The sequence below is a fragment of the Microtus pennsylvanicus genome, chromosome 5 (genome assembly GCF_037038515.1).
Source record: "Microtus pennsylvanicus isolate mMicPen1 chromosome 5, mMicPen1.hap1, whole genome shotgun sequence".
NCBI classification, from domain to species: Eukaryota; Metazoa; Chordata; class Mammalia; order Rodentia; family Cricetidae; genus Microtus; species Microtus pennsylvanicus.
This window is the reverse complement of record NC_134583.1, coordinates 46,865,509-46,889,465: the sequence shown is the minus strand read 5'-3', so window position 1 is coordinate 46,889,465 and position 23,957 is coordinate 46,865,509. Positions and strand designations below refer to the sequence as shown.

Here is a 23,957-nt window from a genome sequence, read left to right as displayed (position 1 = left end):
AAGCTGTATATCCCAGAAACCTTACAAACTACAAAACACATGGAGACACCCTAAAGTGAAAGGAACAACAAAGAAACCTCAATGGTGTGTGTGTCTGTTTGTGTATGTATCTGTGTGTGCAAACCAGAATTTCCTTCCATGATGCCATTTTAAAAACACTCATTGAGAAGCCTGCCCACTTTTTAAGTTCTAACTTGGGAAGCATATATATTTTTCTCTATCTGTTGTTTTAATATCACCCAAAAACAAAAAGTTCTTGCCCTGACACTGGGCATTCTCACTCTTCTCATGGACCCCCACATATACAGCTGTTCACAAACATATATTACTAAGCCTGTCTGATGTGCATGCATGTGTGTGTGTGTGTGTGTGTGTGTGTGTGTGTGTGCCCGCACATACACACTTAAGTGGAAGGAGGCACATGAATGTGTGTGCATATGTGTATGAAGGCCTAATACTGTAATTTGTAGTCTTTAAACACTTTCCACTCCCTATACTAAGCAGGGATTCTCACTGAAGCTGGAGCTAAACAACGTTGGCAAAGTTAGCTAGGTAGCTCGTTCCTAGCTGTCTCTCTATCCTGTGGACTGGTATCAGAGACACCCAATGTGCCTACTTGACATTATGTGGAATCTGAGGCTGTGAACACTCATACTCATTTTTGCAGAGCCAGTGCTTTAACCACTGAATTATCTCCCCTGCACCTGCCTGAGTTTCTGCCTCTGATTCAGAAAGTATGACTTTCTTATCTAGCTCACTCTTCCTTAAAGCTGCTAACATCTCTAGCCTGCCTGTCCTTGGCTTTCAATCAAACTCCAAAACAATAGATTCTTAATTTTTTTAATGTGTGATTTATAAACTGGACTCTGCAATCCCTAGAGACACAACTAATGATGTACACTCCTCCCAGAAAGAAGGAGGAGTTGGAGGATTGCACTGTTAAAATAGATTCAGTTCCTGCCCTCAGAAAAATCACCCTGTCTGCACTGTTGCTGTCTGCAGCCTTGCCTCCTCCAGGAAGGATCACACCTCTCCCTGCACTTCTGTCTGGAGCAGCCACCTGGGGTCAAGCAGACAAGTAAGTAGAGGAATAGGTGGGAAGCAGGGTGGACAGATAAGTTCAAATCAGAATAGATAACACAAGATAGAAATTGATGGGAACGTTAAGGGGGCTGTTGGAGACATGGTGATTATGACAACCGTAATTTGGCACTGAATCTAAAGTTTATTGTGAATTGCTCCACTAAAAAGAGGGACAAAGTCAACCCTGTGACAAACAAACTTTATTGTCTCCACCTTCCATCTACAAGAGTTAGTGATGTGAAAGACTTTATGTCACCCAAGAAAAGTAGGAAAACTTCTCACTGAGCAGTTTTCCTCTTCAAGCATAAAAGTTATTGTTTCCTTGCAAGGTTTAGTTAGAGCAGAGACCTTTACTTCCTGGAGCCAGTAGCTGCATTTTCTCTTCAGACAAACACATTGCTTTTTTACAAGTGACAAGGCAATATGAAGTGAAAGGAGGTGACACCTTTGCCGCTCTTTAGACTTTAGCATGCTGTGCAAACAAGATGGGTCACTGAAAGGTGAAAAAAATAACTTGTGATGGAAGGAAAAACACTACTTTCTGACCTTTCTTGCTGAGGGATAGACCTGGCAGTTGACAGGTTCCAGAGAGGAGGCAAGGAGTAGGTGAGGGAGAAGTGAGCCAGGCATGGTTGTCAGGAAAATCTTGTAACCTGAGTGACTGGCAGTCTTAGTGCTTCTTTATTTACACGGAACTCAGTAAAAAGGGATAGATTTATGTTGTTCCAAAACATAGATCATATCATTTCTGTCCCCTGACACATGTTTAGCTTCCTTTTGCATTTCTTTTAGTCATCTTTGATAAACCATGACAGGACAGAGTTATCGTTTACAGTAATTCTTTTCTCACCAACCCTATAAGCCAATTTCTAGGCAGCTCTTGTAGCTTCAAGGACTCTAGGCAGAAAGAAATACTCCAAGCCAGCCTGGGCATTGCCATGTCCCAAGTAATATATTATTAACTTTTTAAACTATCTTTTCTCATTTTAGATGCCAATCCCAGTTTCCACTCCCTCCCTTCCTCCCGCACCTTCCACCTTTCCCCCTATCCCACTCCCAATCCACTCCTCAGAGAGGGCAAGGCTTCCCATGCAGAGTCAATAAAGTCTGGCACATTGCTTTGAGGCAGGACCAAGACCCTCCCCACTACATTTAGGCTGAGCAAGGTATCCCTCGAAAGAGTAGGTTCCAGAAAGCCAGTACAAGCAGTAGGACTAAGTCCTGGTTTCACTGCCAGTGGCCCACATTATTATTACTCTTAGTGTTCAGATTGCCAGTTGGTAAAAGGCCCAAAAAACATCTTCAGGCCAAAGCTTCTGCAGTTGTAATTCAATTTCTGGCATAATACTATATTTATACTTTATATATTTATAGAAACTATTCATATGTCTAATCCTAGCATTCTTTTGTTCCTTAGTCATATGACATCATAGTGGCTCTGCACAAGCTAACTTTTCTAAAATGGGACATCCTGATATCTCATTCTTTTGTCATTTTCCCACACCATTTTTTGCCCACCAATATAAACCTCTGTGTAGGGCAGAGGTAACTCCAGCCAATCTAACTTTGTTGCTGTATATGTAACGTAATCACCTGAGTGTAAAGCAGAAAGAGACTTGTGATATGATCTGCTGCCAACTCCTGGTCCACTATGTCTTGTTGCCCTTTTTAAGTTTACTTTGTTCTGATTTTCTTGTTCCTGAGCAAATACAAAGGCAGATGTTTCAAGAATATCTCAGAGCTTCATAAATGAGAGATCTTTGGCATCTTTGTGTGCCTCATGACCTCCAGGGCACAAGGAAGACTGTCAAGAAGATAAGGATAACTCCCTTAAACATGGGAGGAATAGTGTGCTCAGGACTATCCTGAGGCACTTTAGAAGAAGTACTCCTGGGGGAAGGCATAAATATGATTCATAAGAAAATTTCCATCAATCCAGTATCTCCAAGTTATGCAAATATTGATAGCCCCCCAAGCATGCAACATGAGAAGATCAAAACTAAAAGTTAAAGGTGGTCACAACAGTGATCATGTGACTCTGCTTTGCTGAATATTTATCAAGCAGCTGTGCTGGCTTTATGACTTCTGTCCTTCACATCAGATATGGCTGCACCACCTTCTGGGCACTATCTTTCCTCTTTTGACATGTTGTGGGTCCCAGGGATTCAGTTCACATTGTGAGGTCATGTGCAAGAACTCACTGAACCATATTGCTGACCAGAGTAGGATCTTGCTCATGTGGGAGGACAGACATGATGAGGAAGAGGCCAATACGGGGCAGGTGGGTACTTAGAGACTGTTCTTCATGTGACCAGGAAACTGACCTAGGAGAAGGAAAAGAAGAGTTAGTTATGGAGGGAAAGAAAATTAGCAAAAGTTGTCAGAGTTAATATTTGGCTTTTAACAGATCAACAAGAGTAAATCATTCCACTAATCTTTTATGAGGCAATGAACTGAACTGGAATCTTTTCTAATTTTATTCTTTAGAAAAACTATCTTTTTCATTTTACATACCAATTCCAGTTTCCACTCCCTCCTTTCCTCCCGTTCCATGGAAATCCTACCAAAAGCAATCTATAGATTCAATTTAATCCCCCTCAAAATCCCAACACAGTTCTTCACAGACCTTGAAAGAACAACACTCAACTTCATATGGAAAAACAAAAAGCCCAGGATAACCAAAACAATCCTGTACAATAAAGGAACTTCTGGAGACATCACCACCCCTGACATCAAGCTCTACTATAGAGCTAGGGTAATGAAAACAGCTTGGTATTGGCATAAAAACAGACAGGTTGACCAATGGAATCGAATTGAAGACACAGACACCTATGAACACTTGATTTTTGACAAAGAAACTAAAATTATGCAATGGAAAAAAATTAGTTTAGCCCTCTAGATTTTCCTCTTCTGGGATTCAACATCCCTCAAGAGGAAATGTTAAAGACAATAACTTACCTCTGTACCTTCAGGCCAATTACAGACATAAATGAAGGCTTGAGATGTCAGGCTTTCTTCCTGCTTCAGTTACCTCGTGGGCAAAAAGTGAAGTCAGTGTTTTCTTAATAAGAGCTAAGAGCTGTTTCCACATCCACCAGCGCCACCAACTGGGGAACATGCATTCAGACACATGATTCCATTACGGGCATTTCAAATACAAGCATATAATAGTTAGTTAGCAAATACGAATAAATCTTCAATGAATCTGTAGGCAGATGTTTCTGTGAACATAAGTTTTCAACTTCTTTCTGAAAATACCAAGGGATATGATTGCTTCATTCTATAATGAAAGTTAAGTTTTGCAAAAATCCACTCTTCATAAAGGCTGTTAGCCTATTTGAATTCACATGACTTGCTCTAGTTCCTCACAAGCATTGAGTGCTGTCAGGAACACACATGTTGTTCAATTTAATAACAGTAATATTTCATATTTGATTTCGCTTGCTTTTCCAGAATGACACAGCATATTTTAAAAAATTTCTAACCCTATAGGCAATCTGTAAATTTTCTTGGTAAAGACCCTGACAGAGTCTTTGACCCAGTCTTTAACTGTGTCGATTTTCATGCTATTGGTTCTAAAGATATTTGATTAGGTATTGCATATTCTTTCTGAGTCTATGGATCAGCTTCCTGTTCTGTTCATTTTCTCTTTCACAGAGCAGAGATTTTCGCTTTTCATGAAGTTGAAAGGTGCTAGTCAGCTTTCTCTCACTATGACTAAATATCTGAGTAAACCAACTTAAAGGAAAGAAAGTTGATGCTGTTTATAGTATCTGGGAATTCAGTTCATAGTCAGCTGGTTCTGTTGCTAAGATTGTGATAAGGTACATCACCACAGTGCAAATGGATGACAGAGCAAAGATAATCACTGCATTATTAAGCAAAATACACAGACAGACAAAGAGACAGAAAAACAGAATTCACCATCAGAGGGTTGCTTATGAATGACCTGTGTCTCCCAACTAGGCCCCACTTCCTAAGGCTTACCTTATCTCCCAGTAGGAACACCAAATGCCATTAATCCCCTTAGCATATTACTTTGGGGTAGGGGTTTAGACCAAATTATAATACTAGCCAATCAATTCTTTAATAAATTTGGTTTGTTTTCTAAATTGTTATAATTATTCCAGAAAAGTCTAGAAATTATACTATTTTGCTTTTTAAGAGACTGGAGTTTTATGCTTTTCATCTAAGTCAATATTCCATTTAATATTCTGTCTTATTTTGTATTTATAAATAATTATCAGATATATTTAGAATTTCATACAATGTGTTTTGATCATATTTATCTACTTCCACCAATTCTTCCCAGACCCACCTCCCTTCCCTATTGACTCAACTTTGTGGGTTTTTTTTCTTTTCTCAAACTCAGCAAGTCTAATCTGTATTAGCCATATACTCTTGGGTGTGTGTCCATTCACTGCAACATGGTCAACTTATCAAGGGCCACACCTTTAAAGAAAATTAACTCTTACTCTTCTGAATCTATGAAATACCAATACCTCCATAGTGAATACTCGAACTTTATGCTGACCAGTGCTCTCCACAATGGGATTTTGTCATGCTTGGATTGTGCAAATCATATGCACGCTGCCACAACTGTTCTAATTTCACATATGCACCTTCCCTGTTATATTCAGAAAACATTATTTTCTTGTAGTCATCCACAACCTCTGGCTCTTACAATCTTTCTGCCTCATCTCCTGCAAGAATCCCTAAGCCCTAGAAGGTGTGGGTATGATACAGATGTCTCAGTTAAGACTGAGAATATCACAGACTCTTGTTCTCTGAGCCTGACAACTTCTGAGTCTCTTTGTTAATGCTTTCAGGTATAAAAAGAATACTCTCTGATGAAGCGTGAGAGAAGACCTAATCTGTAGGTCTAATAGTAAGTCATCAAGAGTCAGTCTGATACTATGTCCACTTAGCAGAACAATAGGAGTGAGTTCTCTGGGTCCTATGACCTGTCTAACCATAGATTCTAATAATCATACCAGGCTTGAGTATTATCTTGACAAGACATTAAACCTGAACAGAAAGTGATTAACTACAGTTAAATTAATATCACTATTGCATTATAAATTGTGCCTTGTCAAGCAGGCCATTAACACAGATTATAAGGTTCTCAGGTGAGTAAGACTAATGATTATTTTCTGAGAAAAAAGGAATCACTGACTGAGTTGTAAAGAGCAGATGAAATCCTAAGGGCATGTGCAGTGTGGACAAGGCATTACTATGTCAAGAACTCCAATACCTCAGACCCACAAAAGTGTCAATTTTCTGCTGATGAGACTCAGAGGGCATAGGCAAAGTCTTCCTCTGGTCTGAGTGCAAATGCTGATAGTCTATACAGAAACTATCAACCTGAGTGTCCTTCTCCTGATCACTGCAACCTGAGACTTCTCCCCTGAAACTCAATTATGTGATTGGTGATCCCATGTCTAGAAACTCTATGCTTTATAGGATATAGTTTATTTTCCCCAACATTCCTTCATGCTTTTTCCTTATGTTCTTCCCTTTGAACATTTCTACTCTATAGTTATTCTTGTTTCATTTCTTTCACTGTGATAAAATACACTTACAAAAATAGAGAATAGGAGTTTATTTTAGCTAACAACTCTATCAGTGCAGGGAATTCAAAGAGGCAAGAATTTATGAGAACTAGTCATACCACATTGAGAGCAGAGGGAAACAAATGTATCTACACTGCCAAAATGCTTGTTTGACAGCTTTCTTCAATCTTATATGGTTCAGGGCAAGCCCAGCTTGTGGTACCACCCACAGGGGGCGATGTGTTTCTATTCAAGTTAACAAACAAGGCAGCCACATATAGACATGCCTACAGGCCAGCATGATTTAGAAAGTTTCTTATGAATACCTTTCTCTTACAATTCTAGGCTGTGTGAAGTTAACAATTAACTAGCCAACACGCTCATCAATCCATATATCAACTGGTAGCACTAACATCAGTATAGAAAAATCATTTCAACTCCCTCTTGCCTATTTGCCTTTTTGCCTTCTGTATATGATGATGCAGAAAGAATCTTCTCTCTAAGTACTTGTGTGCTGATCTTGGACTTACCAATATTCAGATATCTGAGTATTAATAATTTTAGTAGTTAGTGGTAGGTTTTCAGTCCCAGGTAGTTTGTTATAACAACATGAAATAAAGCAATACAGAAAATGATACAGAGAATTGAACTGTTATGACAGTTGAATGTTTCATAATATTGGATAATGTTAAACATCGTTGCAAGTAGATATTAGAAAAAAGTTGGAAGAACATTGAAGAACACACTTGAAGTAACCTATATTACCCCAAAGAGAGCATAAGAAAAATTCTGGTGAGGGCTCTGATTAAGAGAAGAACTATACAGAATATCTAGAAAACTTAATTTGTCATGATTATATATAGGGATATGTATAGTGTAGATAGCTGTGTGATATACCAGATGGAAATGAGGAAAGGGGATTGGAAGAAATGGGAAAGGTCAATCTTATTAATAAGAGCAAAGAACTTTGCTCAATTGTGTTAGTCAAGACAAAAAAGGCCAATGTTATACATGAAGGATTAGACAAGATTGGATAAGAGTTCCATCTGGAGATATGCGGGGTGGGCGGCCTTGATCAAATCTACTACACAGAGGAAAAATAAACATGAAATTATATAATTCAAAATAGACCCATATATATATATATATATATATATATATATATATATATATATATATATATATATATATATCATTTTGTAGACATAAACAATAAATAATCTTACAAAATTTAAAATACCTGAGCCAGTTTTCACAGGTGAATTATGTCAAATATATAAAAAGCTATACCAGTTTTTAAAACAGTCTCGTCCAGAAAATAGTGAAAGAGAATTTCGTAATTAATTCTCTGATGTCAGCATTAGCCTACTTACCAGAAACTGATGACGACATTACATGAATGGAATTTTATATAAGAAACAAATCTCTCATAAACAAAATATTGAAAATTAAATCCAGCAACTTATGAAAGGAATTATGTAACACAGTCAACTGGAATCTATCGCATGTATGACAAAATAGCTTACCATTGAAAATGGATTAGCACACTATGTTACAACAGGAAACTAAATCTGCTATCATCAACAAATACAGGAAAGCGTTGGACCAATTCCAATATGCAGTCATGAGTAAAATGTCTCAGTAAGCTTGGAAACGAGGGAAAATTCCTCAATCTGGTTAAAAAATAAATATAAATGTTTAAATACGATATATAATATTGAGAAAATTAATGCTCTTGTGCCATGATCAGGAACAAAGCCAAGATTTCCCTTCTCATCTCTCCTATTCAACAGCTTCCTTGAAAGAAAAACAAATTTAAAAGGGAAACAGAAGTTACATATATAGAGAAGTTATAAATAAAGACTGCCTTTATTCTCAGATGTCAAGATTATTTCTGTAGAATATCCTGAAGAATGAAGAAAGAAAATGTTCTTGAACTAATAGGAAAACTGTTTCAGGTTATAAAAGGAAAATTTTCTTTTCTCTTGTATCAGCCAAGAATATGTGGGATATGAAATTAAAGTCACATTATTATTTGTATACACTTATAATGTAAACATAACAAAATACATATGAAAATTTTATGACTAAAACTGCAATTTTGATGAAGCTAATCTTTTTCAAAAGAGCAGAGACAATATTACTGAGAAAATATAGATCAACATATGGTAACGGAAACACATCTAAATCTACACGCAGTACAAATAATTTTGACATTGATCTCCATCTTTAAAAAATTAATTTAAAATGGAACGTAGGTTGGCCTGATAGCACATAACATCCAGGAAGTTAGAACCTGTAGGAAGAAATGAGGAATAGTTAGAGGGCACCTATCCGACAACGTGGATGAGGACAGAAAATACTGGTTTCTGTAGCAAGGACAGAATGGAAACTTTCAAATGCAAAAGTGAAGGAGACTATCCAGATTCTGTTCCAGAAGGTTGAGCCTCAGGCAGAGAATGGTGCGTGTTTACAGGGTTGGAACCATGACTGAAGATGAGGAGCCATGGCAGGGAATCAAAACACAATGTACTGGCTGCTCATTTTTTTTCTATCCCTATACTTTATAACTAATATCTCAATATCTTAGTACAATGTGCAGTGCCGTCTTATTGCTTTTTTCATTCAAGGTGATTTTAACTTTAGTAAAGTTATGGGTAAAAAAAAATGGTTTTTTTATCCTGTTATCTAGTAAAGCAAACTGAAAATTTTAACTTATGAACTACCACACACATACGTTGAGATAGTCTGATTTCAATTCCACAAAAGTGTTAATATCACAAACACACACACACATTCTCATAACTTCACCCACAAATAGAACTTAATTTAGATTAGGAGGGTGTACATGACCATTATTCAGCCTAAAAAGTAAAACTCAGACTGAGAACAATTGAGATAGTGTTTCTCTGTGTGACTTTTCTTTCTTTTGTGTCTTTGCTCCCATGTCTCACTGCCTCCTTCCTCTGGATATTTCCCTTCTCTCATCTCTCCTACTAGAATAACTGTCTTGGACTAGGATGGTAACATTTTCGTGTTTTTTTAAAGAACCATACTTATGCACATTTATTCATTAAATACGCAAAGTATAATGCTCTTATTTCTTAAGAGTTCAGGAGAACAATTATAAGAATATGTAATGAAATCAAAGAGGACATGAGTACTGGCTGAATTATAAGAAAACAGACACAGATAATTCAAAGAATTACAGGATATCAATACATGATATGAAAGGGCTTTAATGGGGAGCTAGGAAGAGCAAAAAATTAAAATATTAGAAATTAAAAGGTCAATAATTCATTTTAAAAAATAGTTAAAAGCCAAAAGAATGGATGAATGGCAAGAGAGACTACCAAGGCTCGTAGACAGTAGAAGGTGAAAAGGTTCGAACATGCTTGAGAATGTTAAAGGCCGTAACTGGCAAACATAGAGCCCACAGCATACTTAATAAGGACAAACTAATAGCATTTACTTTAAAATTAGGATTTTAGTATAAAAAAACTACAAAATAAAAACTGTGTGGTGAGAGAACTGTGGGGACAAGAAAATAAGAGGTGGAAAGGGATATGGTATAGAGAGTGAATATTTTAGATATGGCTACATAGTTTTACAAAGCTCTTCCATTAATGTGTTTTCCAAAAATATTGTTCTTCTTGCCCTCACATTAGATTTTGCATACGGGTCTCAGGCTGACAGACTTGCTTCCTTCCCTGCAACCAGGAATCAGAGTTACCTTGACAGCAAGCTTGTACTATGGACTTTTCAGACATTCCTCTGAAATGTCTGAAGAGGGCTCTCACTTTGTCTTTCGAGTTCCTGCCATGCTGCTGTCTGCGTTTCTGCTATGGCATTACTAACTCTTCTAAATACATATTATGTGAACAGCACAGTCCCCTTTGAATCTCTAACACGAAACCTTTCAAAATATGGGTAAACTTCATGGTATAATTGAATGGAAATAACTTTTATGAAAGTTATTCCCATCTTTGACTGTGAGGCCATGGGGGCATTTTAAGGGGAGGGAAATACAACACGTGGTTTTAATGGGTAGTGTATGTGTGTGCGAGTTAAGTATGGTGGAAGATGAGAGGGCAGGCTAAAGGAGAAAATGTATGGAGGAACAACTAACACTGAAAACTCTTCAAAATTCAGTACTGTAGATCTTTTCTAAATTATGTATGTACCCATTCTTTATAAAGTTAAGATGGAGTTACTCTATAAGTGGGCAATTTTTTCTACTAGACATCACAAGCTCACAAAAATAAAAAACACAGTGAAAGAGTTGTATTGTCTTTTGGGGGGATGTTGGCTAGTGGGGTCCTATAGGCCTCAAACATTACATGCTATGGTCAATGATCTTAGTCAGGGCTCTAGAACCTGATGGCAAACTCCTACTGCAAAGGACACTGAATACTTGGGTCCTAGAACACAGACAGATCAAGCTGGTACTTGCTTGGGAGCGTCAACCTTACTGACTAGCTTTCACAGTGCCAGGAGGTGCTAAACATGCTCCTGTGCTCTACAGGGCTTCAGGAACTGACCTGACTAGGCTGACCAGGGGATGAAGAAAGAACAGACACACACACACAGAGAGAAAAGCGGACATTGGGTAGGTCATGCTTACTCAGATGGAGCACACCAACTGCAGTCCAGAAGTCATCCCATTTATTTTATACATCTGAAGGGGGAATGCAGAAATGGAGCTGAAGGCTGGGAGGTTGATGCTACATTTAGGTCTTGCCTTGCTTCTGTATTTTCTCATTTTATGCCCATTCCTCCCTTTTGGAATGGTAATGTATATCCTGTGCATATAATTTGCTTCTTGCTTTTACAGGGAATTACAGTTCAAAATTTCTCTTTAGTCTCAGAGTTTTTTAGTTTAAAAACAGTGTTAAGAATGAAAGACAGTGAGTACATTTAAAGTTAAACTGAATGCATTTTACATTATAATACAGCTATGGGTTCAGGGGGCCTGGGAATGAGATGCAGTGGTTTTAATGACAGCAGCCACCATTGGCTAATGTATTTGATTGTGTGGTCCCTACTTGGGGGGAAGGCTTGGGAAGGATTAGGAACTGTGGTTTTGTTAGAGGAGGTGTGTCACTAAGGGTGGGTTTTGAGGGTTCAAAATACTCCAGCCATTGCATCTACCCCACCCTTCTCCATACTATGCTTGTGTCTTAAGATGTGAGCTCTCAGTTGCTGCTCCAGAGCCAAGCCTGCCTTACTTCTGCCATGCCGCCTGCCATCATGGTCTTAGACTCTGACCCTCGGGTATCAAAAACCCCAAACTAGATACATTTTTATAAGTTCCCTTGGTCATGGCCTATTATCAAATCAGTAGAAAAGATTCTAAGATAACATCCTATGTTGTTTTCCACCAGAGCTGCAGCTGCTCCTGAATCTAGTGCACTTTCAGCCACTAGTAACTGAGGCTCACGGTTACTGGCCTGCTTCTCTAGCAGCGGCCTGGCAGGACTTTGATGTCTCACTGGATCTGCCTCCTGATGCTGCCACCAAATGTAGTTTATAACTAAATCTTTATTGTTCTCTTTACCAAGAAAGACTGAAGAGTCAGAGGCTGGGGTGGAAACCTGCCAGCTCAGACAGGTTTAGGAGCAACTCGTTTACTTTCCCTCATGCGGGCATCTTTGTTGGGAGGCTTTTGATGACTGCTTCTATTTCCTTAGGGGTTAGAGGGGTATTTAAATTGTTCACCTGGTCTTGACTTAATTTTGGTATATGGTACCTATTCAGAAAATTTTCCATTTCTTTTACATTTTCCAATTTTGTGGAACACAGGTTTTCAGAGTATGACCTAATGACTATCTGGATTTCCTCAGTTTCTGTTTTTATGTCCTCCTTTTCATTTCTGATCTTGTTAATTTGGATGTTCTCTCTGTTGATCTTTTCAAAGAATCATCTCTTTGTTTCATTGAACTTTGTATTGTTTCCTTTGTTTCTATTTTATTGATTTCAGCCTTCAATTTGATTATTTCCTGTCAACTACTCCTCCCGGGTGAGTCTACTTTTCTTGTTCTAGAGCTTTGAGATGTGCTATTAAGTCACTAATGTGAGTTTTCTCCATTTTCCTTATGTAGGCACTTAGTGCTATGAAATTTCCTCTTAGCACTGCTTTCGTACTTCCCATAGGTGTGGGTATGTTGTGTAGTCATTTTTATTGAATTCTAGGAAGTCTTTGATTTCTTTATTTCTTCCTTGACCCAGGGGTGATTTAGTTGAACAGTGTTCAATTTCCATGAGTTTGTAGGCTTTTGGCAATTAGTGTTGCTGTTGAAGTCTAACTTTAAGCCATACAGAGAGTTTAAGATACAGAGAGTTATTCCAATTTTTTTTTATCTATTGGGCTTTGCCTTGTTTCTGAGTATGTGGTCAGTTTTAGAGAAGGTTCCATGAGGTACTAAGAAGAAGGTATGTTCTTTTGTATTCTGGTGATATGTTCTATAGATGTATGTTAAGTTCATTTGAGCCCTGACATCCATTAGTTCTTTTATTTCTGTGTTAAGTTTTTCTCTGGTTGACCTGTCCCTTGGGGAAAGCAGGGTGTTGAAGTCTCCTACTATTAGTGTGTAAGGTTTGATGTGAGATTTAAGCTTTAGTAATGTTTCTTTCCCCAGCAACCACATGGTGGTTCACAATCATCTGTAATGAGATCTGGCGCCCTCTTGAGGAAGAGACCTGGTCAGTCATTCTCATTAGCTTAGACCGTGAAACTCAATATGGACAAATTCAACAGAACCTCCATATACAGGTTGCCCACGCAAGCTTCAGCATTGCCAGGGCATAAATTTCATTGCATTTTTCCAATATTTCTTTTACATATCTAAGTGAACTTGTACTTGGGACATAGATGTTTAGGATTGAGATTTCATCTTGATGGATTTTTCCTGTGATGAGTATGAAGTGTCCTCCATCTCTTCTGATTGATTTTAGTTCGAAGTCTATTTTGTTAGATATTGGATAGTTACACCTGCTTGTTTCTTAGGTAAATTTGATTTGAAAATCTTTTCTCAACCCTTTACTCTTAGGTAATGTCTGTCTTCGAGGTTGAGGTATATTTTTTGTATGAAGCAGAAGGATGGATCCTGCTTTGTTATCCATTCTGTTAGCCTGTGTCTTTTTATAGGTAAATTGAGTCTACTGATATTAAGAAATATCAATGGCCAGTGATTATTAATTCCTGTTATTTTTAGTGGTAATATTTGTGGGTTTCCCTTCTTTGGCATTTGCTGTTGTGAAGTTATCTGTTGCCTGTGTTTTTATGGATGCAGATAGCTTCCTTGTGTTGAAGCTTTCCTTCTAGTACTTCCTGTATGGCTGGGTTTGTGGATAGGTGTTGTTTAAAATCTGGTTTTATCATGAAATATCTTTTTTTCTCCATCGATAGCGATTGAAAACTTTGCTGGGTATAGTAGTCTGGAATTGCATCCATGGTCTCTTAGTGTCTGAAGCACATCTGCCCAGGACCTTCTGGCTTTCAGGGTTTCTATTGAGAAGTCAGGTGTAATTCTGACAGTTTTGCCTTTATATGTTACTTGGCCTTTTCCTTTACAACTCTTAATATTCTTTCTTTATTCTGTATGTTTAGTGTTTTAATTATTGTATGGTGAGGGGACTTTTTGGGGGGTCCAGTCTATTTGGTGTTCTGTAGCTTCTTATACCTTCATAGGCATATCCTTTAGGTTGGGAAAGTTTTCTTCTATGATTTTATTGAATATATTTTCTAGGCCTTTGAGCTGAAGTTCTTCTCCTTTTTCTATCCCTATTATTCTTAGGTTTGATCTTTTCATGGTCTCCCAGATTTCTTGGATGTTTTGTGTTAAGGATTTATTGGATTTAAGATTTCCTTGACCAATGAATTTATTTAATCTATCATATCTTCAACTCATGAGATTCTTTCTTCCATCTCTTATAATCTGTTGGTTATGCTTGCATCTGCAGTTCCTGTTCAATTATCCAAATTTACCATTTCTAGAATTCCCTCTATTTGTGTTTTCTTTATTGATTCTATTTCAATTTTCAAGTCTTGAAAAATTTAACTGCTTGCTTCACCTGTTTGCTTTTTCTTGGTTTTCTTGGCTTTCTTTAAGATAGTTACTGACTTCTTTCAAATTTTTGTTTGTCTTTTTCTCCAGTTTTTTAAGAGAATATCTCATTTCCTCTTTGCATGTTTCTATCATCTTCAGAAATCTATATTTAAGATGCTTTTTTTTCTTTCTTCTGGGTTAAAATGTCCAGGTCTTCCTTTTGTAGAACCATTAGGTTCAAGTGTTGTTATATTGCTTTTTAGATTGTTGAATGTACTCTTGCATTGGCGCCTACCCATCTCTTCCTGCAAGGAGTGCAGGCTGGGCCTGTGGCTTAGATGGGCGCTCTTCCTCCAGGTGCTGGCAGGCTGTGTCTCTGATAGTTGCTGATGCTTTTCTGGGACCTCCTCTCCAGATCATTTGGTCATTTATAGCAATTTATAGCATTTAAGCCTTTAAAGATTTTTTTTGAAGTTAAAGCATTTTTTTGTGGTGGTGGCACATGCCTTTAATCCCAACATTCAGGAGGCAGAGGCAGGCAGATGTCTGTGAGTTTGAGGCCAGCCTGGTCTACAAGAGCTAGCTACAGTGAAACCCTGTCTCGAAAAACAAACAAAAAAAAATAAAAGAAAAGAAATTGGATTTCATGTATGAGTGTGTGCTTCCCCATGTATGTGGGGGCCACAGTTTGGGGTCTTCCTCAGCTGTTTCTCCACCTTAGGTTTTAAGAAAAAGTCTCTTCTTGAATATGGACCTCAATTATTTAGCTCTGTTAGCTGAACAGCAAGTCCCAGGGATCTTTCTGTATGATTTTTTTTTTATTGATAAAAGAAGAATAAAGAAAAAAAAAACAAATTTCCACCTCCTCCCAGCCTCCCCTTTCCCTCCCCCTCCTCCCACTCTTCTCCCCCTCCTCCCACCCCTCTCCCCTTCCCCCCACTCCTCTCCCCCTCTCTCTCCAGTCCAAAGAGCAGTCAGGGTTCCCTGCCCTGTGGTAAGTCCTAGGTCCTCCCCCCTCCGTCCATATCTAGGAAGGTGAACATCCAAACTGGCTAGGCTCCCACCAAGCCAGCAGATTGCGTAGGATGAAAACTGCGTGCCATTGTCCTTGGCATCTCATCAGCCCTCATTGTTCGTCATGATCAGAGAGTTCAGTTTTATCCCATGCTTTTTTTGGTAATAGTCCAGCTGGCCTTGGTGAGCTCCCAGTAGATCAGCTCCACTGTCTCAGTGGGTGGGTGCACCCCTCGTGGTCCCGACTTCTTTGCTCATGTTCTCCCTCCTTCTGCTCCTCATTGGGACCTTGGGAGCTCAGTCCAGTGCTCCAGTGTGGGTCTCTGTCTCTATCTCCATCCATCGCCAGATGAAAGTTCTAAGATGATATGCAAGATATTCGTCACTATTGCGCTAGGATGGGGTCATTTCAGGTTCCCTATCCTCAGCTGCCCAAGGAACTAACTGGGGACCTCAGCTTGGGCACCTGGGAGCCCCTCTAGGGTCAATTCTCCTGCCCACCCTAAAGTGGGTCCCTTAACTAAGAATTGTGGTTCCGTGCTCCCCTATCCAACCTTCCTTTATCCCGATCCTCCTATTTCCCCAAGTCCTCCCTCCTTCCCTTCTACCTTTTCTCTCCCCATCTCCCCTTACCCCCTTCCCACCCCACCCCCAAGATCCCACTTTTCTCCTCGGCAATTTTGTCTACTTCCCTTATCCAAGAGGATAACGATATGTCTTTCCTTGTGTTCACCTTCTTACTTAGCTTCTTTAGGTTCGCCAATTGTAGATTCTGTGCCCCCTATTTATGGCTAAAAACCAATTATGAGTGAGTACATCCCATGTTCTTCTTTTGGGGTCTGGGATACCTCACTCAGGATAGTGTTTTCTATTTCCATCCATTTGCATGCAAAATTCGAGAAGTCATTGTTTTTTACCGCAGCGTAGTACTCTAGTGTGTATATATTCCATACTTTCTTCATCCATTCTTCCATTGAAGGGCATCTAGGTTGTTTCCAGGTTCTGGCTATTACAAATAATACTGCTATGAACATAGTTGAACAAATGCTTTTGACATGTGATAGAGCATCTCTTGGGTAAATTCCCAAGAGTGGTATTGCTGGGTCCAGGGGTAGGTTGATCCCGAATTTCCTGAGAAACTGAAACACTGACTTCCACAGTGGTTGCACAAGATTGCATTCCCACCAGCAATGGATGAGGGTACCCCTTCCTCCACAGCCTCTCCAGCAAAGGCTATCCTTGGTGTTTTTGACTTTAGCCATTCTGACAGGTGTAAGATGGTATCTCAAAGTTGTTTTGATTTGCATTTCCCTGATGCTAAGGAAATTGAGCACGACCTTAAGTATCTTTTGACCATTTGAAGTTCTTCTGTTGAGAATTCTCTGTTCAGTTCAGTGCCCCATTTTTTTAATTGGGTTAATTAGCATTTTAAAGTCTAGTTTCTTGAGTTCTCTATATATTTTGGAGATCAGACCTTTGTCTGTTGCGGGGTTGGTGAAGATCTTCTCCCAGTCAGTAGGTTGCCTTTGTGTCTTAGTGACAGTGTCCTTTGCTTTACAGAAGCTTCTCAGTTTTAGTAGGTCCCATTTATTCAATGTTGCCCTTAATGCCTGTGCTTCTGGGGTTATACCTAAGAAGCGATCACCTGTGCCCATCTGTTGTAGGGTATTTCCCACTTTCTCTTCTATCAGGTTCAGTGTTTTCGGGCTGATAATGAGGTCTTTAATCCATTTGGACTTGAGTTTTGTGCACGGTGATAGATATGGGTCTATTTTCATTCTTCTACAGGTTGACATCCAGTTGTGCCAGCACCATTTGTTGAAGATGCTTTCTTTCTTCCATTGTATACTTTTAGCTCCTTTATCGAAAATCAGGTGTTCATATGTTTGTGGGGTAAAATCCGGGTCTTCTATACGATTCCATTGGTCGACTTCTCTGTTTTTATGCCAGTACCACCCATTTTCATTACTGTAGCTCTGTAATAGAGTTTGAAGTCAGGGATGGTAATGCCTCCAGAAGATCCTTTATTGTATAGGATTGTTTTGGCTATCCTGGGTTTTTTGTTTTTCCATATAAAGTTGATTATTGTCCTCTCCAGATCTGTGAAGAATTTTGATGGGATTTTGATGGGGATTGCATTGAATCTATAAATTGCCTTTGGTAGAATTGCCATTTTTACTATGTTGATCCTCCCAATCCAAGAGCAAGGGATGTCCATCCATTTTTTGGTATCATCAATTTCTTTCTTCAATGCCTTAAAGTTCTTGTCAAATAGATCTTTCACTTCCTTGGTTAGATTTACCCCAATATATTTTATGCTGTTTGTGGCTATCGTGAATGGAGAAGCTTCTCTGATTTCCCTCTCTGCTTCCATATCCTTTGTGTATAAGAGGGCGACTGATTTTTTGGAGTTGATCTTGTATCCTGCCACATTACTAAAGCTGTTTATCAGCTGTAAAAGTTCTTTGGTGGAGTTTTGGGGGTCGCTTATGTACACTATCATATCATCTGCGAATAACGAAAGTTTAACTTCTTCCTTTCCAATTCGAATCCCCTTGATCCCATTATGTTGTCTTATTGCTATTGCTAGAACTTCCAGCACTATATTGAAGAGGTATGGCGAAAGTGGACAGCCTTGTCGTGTTCCTGAGTTAAGCGGGATGGCTTTGAGTTTCTCTCCGTTTAATTTGATGTTAGCTGTCGGCTTGCTGTATATAGCTTTTATTATATTTAGGTATGACCCTTGTATCCCTAATCTCTCCAAGACTTTTAACATAAATGGATGTTGAATTTTGTCAAATGCTTTTTCAGCATCTAATGAAATGATCATATGGTTTTTTTCTTTCAGTTTATTTATATGCTGGATTACATTGATAGATTTTCGTATGTTGAACCAGCCCTGCATCTCAGGAATGAAGCCTACTTGATCATAGTGGATAATTTTTCGGATGTGTTCTTGGATTCGGTTTGCCAGTATTTTGTTGAGGATTTTTGCATCGATATTCATGAGTGAGATTGGCCTGTAATTCTCTTTCCGGTTGAGTCTTTGTGTGGTTTTGGTATCAGAGTAACTGTAGCTTCATAAAAGGAATTTGCTAATGACCCTTCTGTTTCTATATTGTGAAATACATTAAGGAGTATAGGTATTAGGTCTTCTTGGAAGTTCTGGTAGAATTCTGCATTGAAACCATCTGGTCCTGGGCTTTTTTTGGTAGGGAGGTTTTTGATAACCTCTTCTAATTCTTCGCGACTAACAGGTCTATTTAGATTGTTCACCTGGTCCTGATTTAACTTTGGTAAATGATATTTATCTAAGAAAGTATCCATTTCCTTTACATTTTCCAGTTTTGTGGCATATAGGCTTTTGTAGTAAGATCTAATGATTCTCTGAATTTCCTCTGTGTCTGTGGTTATGTCCCCCTTTTCATTTCTGATCTTATTAATTTGCAAATTCTCTCTCTGCCGTTTGATTAGTTTGGATAGGGGTTTGTCAATCTTGTTGATTTTCTCCAGGAACCAGCTTTTTGTTTCATTGATTCTTTGGATTGTTCTCTCTGTTTCTATTTTATTGATTTCAGCCCTCAGTTTGATTATTTCCAGTCTCCTACTCCTCCTAGGTGAGTCTGCTTCTTTTTTTTCTAGAGCTTTCAGGTGGGCTGTTAAGTCTCCAATGTGAGCTTTCTCTGTTTTCTTTAAGTGGGCACTTAGTGCTATGAACTTTCCTCTTAGGACTGCTTTCATAGTGTCCCATAAGTTTGAGTATGTTGTTTCTTTATTTTCATTGAATTCCAGGAAAACTTTAATTTCTTTCTTTATTTCTTCCTTAATCCAGGTATGGTTCAGTAGTTGGCTGTTCAGTTTCCATGACTTTGTGGGCTTTCCGGGGGTAGCCTTGTTGTTGAATTCTAACTTTAATCCATGGTGATATGATAAGACACAGGTGGTTCGTAATACTTTTTTGTAACTGTGGATGTTTGCTTTGTTACCGACTATGTGGTCGATTTTCGAGAAGGTTCCATGAGCTGCAGAGAAGAAGGTGTATTCTTTCCTATTTGGGTGGAATGTTCTATAGATGTCTGTTAAGTCCATTTGTTTCATTACCTCCATTAATTGTCTTATTTCTCTGTTAGGTTTCTGTCTGATTGACCTGTCCATTGGTGAGAGAGGAGTGTTGAAGTCTCCTACTATTAGTGTGTGCGGTTTGATGGCTGCCTTGAATTTTAGCAATGTTTCTTTTATGTACGTGGGTGCTTTTATATTAGGGGCATAGATGTTCAGGATTGAGACTTCATCCTGATGAACTGTTCCTGTTATGAATATAAAATGCCCCTCTCCATCTCTTCTGATTGATTTAAGTTTGAAGTCAACTTTGTTAGAGATTAGTATGGCCACACCTGCTTGTTTCTTAGGTCCATTTGCTTGATAGGCCTTTTCCCAACCCTTTACTCTGAGTAGGTGCCTGTCTTTGTGGTTGAGGTGTGTTTCTTGTAAACAGCAGAATGTTGGATCCTGTTTTCTTATCCAATCTCTTAGCCTGTGCCTTTTTATAGGTGAGTTGAGACCATTGACATTAAGTGATATTAATGACCAGTGGTTGTTAACTCCCGTCATTATTTTTTAGTCGTAGAGTTTGTGTGTATCCCTTCTTTGGTTTGTGTTGATGAAGGGTCTCTAGATGCCTGAGTTATTGTGGTCATTATTGGACTCCTTGGTTAGTGATTTTCCTTCTATTACTTTCTGTAAGGCTGGATTTGTGGCTGCATATTGTTTGAATTTGTTTTTATCCTAGAAAATTTTATTTTCTCCATTTATAGTGAACGAAAGCTTGGCTGGGTATAGTAATCTGGGCTTGCATCCATGGTCTCTCAGTTTCTGCAGTACATCTATCCAGGACGTTCTGGCTTTCATGGTTTCCATGGAAAAGTCAGGTGTAAGTCTGATAGGTTTACCTTTGTAAGTAATTTGGCCTTTTTCCTTTGCCGCTCTTAATATTTTTTTCCTTATTCTGAATGCTTTGTGTTTTGATAATTATATGGCGAGGGGATGTTTTTTTTTTGATCCAGCCTATTCGGTGTTCTGTATGCTTCTTGCACCTTCATAGGTATATCTTTCTTTAGGTTGGGAAAGTTTTCTTCTATAATTTTATTAAATATATTTTCTGGACCATTGAGCTGCACTTCTTCTCCTTTTTCTACTCCTATTATTCTTAGGTTTGGTCTTTTTATTGTGTCCCATATTTCCTGAATGTTTTGTGATGAGAGTTTGTTGGACTTGCTGTTTTCTTTGATCATAGTGTTTATTTTCTCTATGGTATCTTCAGAATCTGAGAGTCTTTCTTCTATCTCTTGTATTCTGCTGGTTATGCTTGTTTCTGTAGTCTCTATTCGTTTACCTAGATTTTCCATGTCCAGCCGGCCCTCTGTTTGTGTTTTCTTCTTTGCCTCTATTTCAGTTTTCAAGTCTTGAACTGTTTCCATTATCTGTTTGATTGTTTTTCCTTGGTTTTCTAGGGTATCATTCACTGATTTATTCAATTCTTCAAACTTTCTGTTATATTTCTCATCCATTTCTATAAGGGCGTTTTTTACATGCTGTTTAAGGGCGTCAATCACTTTCATGAAGTCAATCTTTTCTCCTTCTTGATTAAGGTGTTCATGTCCTTCCGTTGTGAGGTCGCCGGTTTCTGGTGGCTTCATGTTGCTTTTCAGTTTGTTGGGCGAATTCTTGCCTTGGCGTCTGCCCATCTCTTCTTCCAAATACTCCCTTATGGATCTTCTTTTACCAGATCAGGTCTCCTTGCCTACCCAACGCGGCCTCCCCAATGTTGGCTCTCCTGGCACCAAGGGATCAGGTCTCCGTGCCCAACCCTGGCTCGTCCCAATGCTGGTTCTCCCCAATGCTGGTTCTCCTGGGGCCGAGAGATCAGGCCTCCGTGCTGGTTGGGCAGCTCGCAAACAAAGCGCCTACCCTCCTTGGTGCAGGCAGGCCACAGAAACAAAGGAACTGCAGCCCGCGTGGACACAAAAGAGGGCGGGGGGGGGGGGGGGGGGGCGAAGTGGGGGGGGCTCTGGACGGAAGCTGGGTGTGCCAGGAAGAAAGAGGCAGTAACCAGGGAATAGAGGTCCTGCAGAGGGCCCAAGAAAGACAGGAGGCCAAGGGACCCCCGAGATCCCCGTCCCTGGCTGGCTCCGCGGGCCAGATACTCACCCCAATGCTGGTTCTCCTAGGGCCGAGAGATCAGGCCTCCGTGCTGGTTGGGCAGCTCGCAAACAAAGCGCCTACCCTCCTTGGTGCAGGCAGGCCACAGAAACAAAGGAACTGCAGCCCGCCCGGGTGCCCCGAGGACTGGGACCCAGCTCCCAATGCCACACGCCAAAAGAGGGCGGGAGGGGGGGGCAAGTGGGGAGGGCTCTGGACGGAAGCTGGGTGGGCCAGGAAGAAAGAGGCAGTAACCAGGGAATAGAGGTCCTGCAGAGAGCCCAAGAAAGACAGGAGGCCAAGGGACCCCCGAGATCCCTGTCCCTGGCTGGCGCCGCGGGCCAGATACTCACCCCAATGCTGGTTTTCCTAGGGCCGAGAGATCAGGCCTCCGTGCTGGTTGGGCAGCTCGCAAACAAAGCGCCTACCCTCCTTGGTGCAGGCAGGCCACAGAAACAAAGGAACTGCAGCCCGCCCGGGCACCCCGAGGCCGGGGACCCAGCTCCGAATGCCACGCGCCAAAAGAGTAGCATTTTTTTATTGATAAAAGGAGAATAAAAAAAAATTCCATCTCCTCCGAGCCTCCCATTTCCCTCCCCCTCCTCCCATTCTTCTCCCCCTCCTCCTACTCTTCTCCCCCTCCCCCCACTCCTCTCCCCCTCCCTCTCCAGTCCAAAGAGCAGTCATGGTTCCCTGCCCAGTGGTAAGTCCTAGGTCCTCCCCCCTCCGTCCATATCTAGGAAGGTGAACATCCAAACTGGCTAGGCTCCCACCAAGCCAGCACATTAAGTAGGATCAAAACCCCATGCCATTGTCCTTGGCATCTCATCAGCCCTCATTGTTCGCCATGTTCAGAGAGTCCAGTTTTATCCCATGCTTTTTCAGTCACAGTCTAGCTGGCCTTGGTGAGCTCCCAGTAGATCAGCTCCACTGTCTCAGTGGGTGGGTGCACCCCTCGTGGTCCCGACTTCTTTGCTCATGTTCTCCCTCCTTCTGCTCCTCATTGGGACCTTGGGATCTCAGTCCATTGCTCCAGTGTGGGTCTCTGTCTCTATCTCCATCCATCACCAGATGAAGGTTCTATGATGATATGCAAGATATTCGTCAGTATTGCTCTAGGATAGGGTCATTTCAGGTTCCCTATCCTCAGCTGCCCAAGGAACTAACTGGGGACCTCAGCTTGGGCACCTGGGAGCCCCTCTAGGGTCAAGTCTCTTGCCCACCCTAAAGTGGGTCCCTTAACTAAGAATTGTGGTTCCGAGATCCCCTATCCAATCTTCCTTTATCCCGATCCTCCTGTTTCCCCAAGTCCCCCCCTCCTTCCCTGTACTCACTCATAATTGGTTTCTAGCCATAAATAGGGGTCACGGAGTCTACAATAGGTGAACCTAAAGAAGCTAAGTAAGAAGGTGATCCCAAGGAAAAACATATAGTTATCCCCTTGGCTAAAGGAAGTAGACAAAATTGCCGGGGAGAAAATTGGGATTTTGGGGGTGGGGTGGGATGGGGGTAAGGGGAGATGGGGAGAGAAAAGGTAGAAGCCTTTAAAGATTTAATCACCCTTTTGCATTCTGAATTAGCATTTTCAAAAGCCAAAGATTCAGTTACTATTTGTCTGATCCCTAAATCTGATATTTTTCTACTAACAACTGAAGTCAATCACTGCAAAAAAAATCAATAAAGGCTTTTTTGGGTTTGTAAAATTTTCGTAAATTACTTAGAACTGTTCCCTGATTCTTCGACTTTGTCCCAAGCATTTAAAACTGCTATATGACAAAGTACCAAGGTGTGATCATTAAAATCAATCTGCCTTTACAATTCATCATATTAGTCCTCACCCTGTAACCAGTGTTGGGAAATGTTAATAGTTCTAGCCCTATTTTGTTGTTCTGTGGCCCTAGCTTCCTCTTTCTACTGTATTCATCACTTTAACTGAGAGCCAGCTACCAGCTTTCAGCTTTCTGTGTCTTAGTCTTTCCAGTCTTGAGGGATAATTCTGTTCTGAGTTGCCCATAAATTTAATGTGTCCTTCACATAGGGTAAATACATATAAAATTACCAC

General features: G+C 40.0%; 1 protein-coding gene across 1 annotated transcript in view; it reads left to right on the top strand.

The window, feature by feature from the left end:
- The first annotated feature begins 989 nt into the window (after positions 1-989).
- The window catches only part of LOC142849527 (interferon-induced very large GTPase 1-like), a 33,858-nt gene continuing 10,890 nt past the window's right edge, over positions 990-23,957 (top strand). Inside the window, exon 1 of the mRNA XM_075971799.1 lies at positions 990-1,078. The gene's annotated coding sequence lies outside the window, so the exon portion shown is untranslated. The remainder of the gene's footprint in view (positions 1,079-23,957) is intronic.